Source organism: Cynoglossus semilaevis, unplaced genomic scaffold (genome assembly GCF_000523025.1).
Source record: "Cynoglossus semilaevis isolate Cse_v1.0 unplaced genomic scaffold, Cse_v1.0 scaffold3588, whole genome shotgun sequence".
In the NCBI taxonomy this organism is placed as follows: Eukaryota; Metazoa; Chordata; class Actinopteri; order Pleuronectiformes; family Cynoglossidae; genus Cynoglossus; species Cynoglossus semilaevis.
The window spans coordinates 706-4049 of record NW_007585332.1 but is presented as its reverse complement, the minus strand read 5'-3'; the positions used below and the strand labels follow the sequence as shown (position 1 = coordinate 4049).

Sequence of the window (3344 nt, the reverse complement as noted above, 5' to 3'; positions counted from 1 at the left end):
AAAAAAAAAACAAATCAAAGAGTTAGTCCAAAATGAGATGCCATTAAAAGTTAGCAAAATGAAATAAACTGCTAAAAGATGGCACTGCATTAAATTTTTTGCCCGAAAATGATTTGGTGTGAAATCACTAAGAAAACTCGAACAAAACACAAACGAAATAATCTTAAAATAAGTGACACAATGTGACCACAGTAGGCAGCACTGGACCAGCATCTCTTAAAAGTCAGTTTTTCTCTTTGAACCTTTTGTGATGGAGGAGTGACTGGTACCTAACCTGTGTTCCTAATGACATGGTCTGTTTGACAGGAAGTCAAAGACTTCCATGGACGAATGGAAAGATGGGCAAAATAATGGACTGTAGTTTTGGTCAGACGCCAACAGAGATGGATTTTGAGTCAAATAGATCTTAATTTGTCAGATTTGGAGAAGAGAGGAGGAGGGAATGGGACCTGATGGTGATGGAGGAGGAGGAGTTGAGTTGTTTTGATCAGGTTTAAAATGGGAGAAATTGCTTTTTTCTTACATCACTTTGTTTGATAAAAATTACATTAGTAATGTGTGTGTGTGTGATGGGGTGTGTGTGTGTGTGTCAGTCAGTAAACATGATGAATAATGTATATGACCCTGACGTTTAGCCATTAGGAAAAAAAAGGAATGTTTTGATTCCCTCAACGTTCCTAAACAAATACATTTGACCAGGAACGGAATAGACATTAATACAAATGAGGAAAGAGACGGAGAGGAGAGGAGAGGGACGAGAGAGAGAAAAAGTGGAGAAAAGGGGAGAGGGAGGTGGAAAGGAGAGAGAGTGAGAGTATGGGAATGAAAATGTGTTGATAAAGAAAGGAAAAACAACATCACAGAAGAATAACAGGAAACAATAATGTGTGTGTGTGTGTGAGGGAGGGGGAGAGAGAGAGATAGAGGGAGGGAGGTCATGGTGAGGCTGGAGAGGGAGAAGTTCAGTGAGAGGTGAAATACTAAAAAAGAAAGTTCTGGGTGAATCCAGGGTCAGGAGTGTCTGTGTGCAAGTGTGTGTGTCTGTATGTGTGTGTAGATAAATGAGTGTGTGTGTGGAGGACGTGCTCTCAGCTGGTGGATTCTCCATCTGTCTTAGTTTTTTCCTGGAGAGCTCATGTTTTCCTCCTGTCCTGGAATAAAACCTTTCCATCAGTCAGACCTAACTTTTCATCCTTATCCTGGTCCCAGGACTACCGCTCCTCTAGGAGCTAATATACGCTGTCCTTCTGCTTAGCTAAAGGTTAGCTCAGATGCTATTTTTGTTTTCTGGTCAGCCAGCCAAAGTAATAACTCTTATTGTTTCCTGTCTTGACTACAGTTACTGGAACTGTTCACTCAGTGGGACTGGTCCACCTTCCTGGCCGACTATGGAAAACCCACCTGTAAATACCTGAGAGTCAACCCTCACACAGCACTCACCCTGCTGGAAAAGTAAGAAACTGCACCTCCCCACACTCCCTTAATTCTTTCTTATGCAATGTCACCACTTCTGTCATGATAACATTTAAACTAAGCTGTGATGAAGAAGAAAGTGTTCTTCAAATATCGGAACTCATTTTCACCTTTCTCTCTGGGAATATATGAAAATATAGAAACAACAAAAACAAAAAGAAAAAAAAAGATTCAAACTCGTCTACACCGAGAAACTCGTCTGCAGCAAAAATTTGAAAATGGGATGTTTGAACATACAGTGTATAATTGTAAACACGAGTTCTTATCCTGCTCTTCATCCTCTTTCATTTGACAGGTTATTGAAGCCGTGAGTAGTTCCTAGTGTGTGCATGTGTGTGAGCCTGTGTGTTTCTGCGTGTGTTTTTTGGCATGTGTATTTTTCTGACTAATGTAAAATGTGAGGACACCAGACAATGAACTAATGAATACTCACTTTGATACGGTGTATATTTCAGTTATAACAACTATGATGTGAAATATACTTTGACACACACATTAATGGAATCTTTAGAAATGTTTAATGAAAAACTTTTATACTCAAACACACTCTTTTTTGACCTCCAGGATGAAGGAGAGCAGCAGGAGGAGCACAGTCTTCGCTCAGTTTAAGAAGACGGACAGAGATCGGCAGAAGCTCATCGACACGGTGGTCAAGCAGCTCAGGAACCTCATCTCTCAGCAGCACTCCTAAATGGCCGACTCCCAACCATGTGACTGCCCCAGAAGTTGAGAACATGCACCTTAACACTGAGCAAAATCAGTCTGGATCACTGGGCCGAAACACTGGGCTGAACAATCAGTTAAACAGTTCCACAACCATGCATCAAACCCAGCCCATCAGAAAAGTGTTTGAGTTCTGATCTAACTTTGTGGATGTTGTTCTTCTGACGGCTTGGCTGAACACCTTTCAGAGTTTTCACAATTTTTTTCACATTTTTTGATCAACATTTAGCTTCACTTTACTAACAGCTGCCAAGTTACTGCTTCATACTTTATTTGATTGGGCTTCTCCTCAAATGTAACATTTTTTTCCTCAGTTCTTCTGTATTGGAGCATCACTGAAGAAGAACATCATCCTAACAGATGTTTTCTAATCTCACACATATTTTAAGAGGTTTTTTAGGCCTAAAGTTCCACCTTACCAACTAGTCTGAAACAGGAACTTGTGGTGTAAAATCTACCATATCTTCCATAAGTTTTGTAAAGTAAAAGCACAGGGATACTTTTATTTTGAAGGTCACGTGAGCAGTTTTCCCTTAATGTTAACCTTTTATTTTTATTTTTGTTAGGTGCAATTTTACTATTGGAGTTTACTATGGGAGTGCTATGCACAGGTGTGTAATAAAGGGATGCAAATGCAACAATTGAGTGTGTGCACTGTTGGATCAAGCTGTACGCTGATGATATGTGTCCATGTATTATTAAAGATATTAGGAAAAACAAGGGAAAATGGTTGCTGGTGTTAAAAGTGCCTTTGCTGTATTTTGTTAGAGAAACACCAACGACCCTGACACATGCTGGAAGAATCAGTAAGATTTAACTGTTCACTTTACCATTCAAAAGTCCTTAGAGCGAATGAGTGATTTCATTTGAAAACATTCAGTGACTAATTCCTGGCCCTACCAGTAATTTGAATGTGTTCTTCTGTAAATTAAACATAAAAATGATGACACTCAAATTCACTTGAATTACACAAACTGACAACAGAAAGCAGCAGTCGGCCATCAGCTGATGTTCACTGTGAGCTAAATCACTGATTTTTCCAGCTCTCCTGGTCTTGATGCCACTTTGTTTAGTTGATGTTTCTGGGGGTTTTTTTTGTTTGTTTTTTTTTTGTGAAATGTTTTTGGACAGATGCACTGTATTTGATG

At 39.4% G+C, this 3344-nt stretch overlaps 1 long non-coding RNA gene across 1 annotated transcript; it reads left to right on the top strand.

Annotated features, from left to right (window-relative positions):
- Positions 1–916: 916 nt before the first annotated feature.
- LOC112486616 (uncharacterized) lies at positions 917–2531 on the top strand. The gene is made up of 3 exons (XR_003049132.1): positions 917–1261; positions 1340–1452; positions 2038–2531. It is a non-coding gene; the product is annotated as an uncharacterized LOC112486616 (long non-coding RNA).
- The last annotated feature ends 813 nt before the right edge of the window (positions 2532–3344 follow it).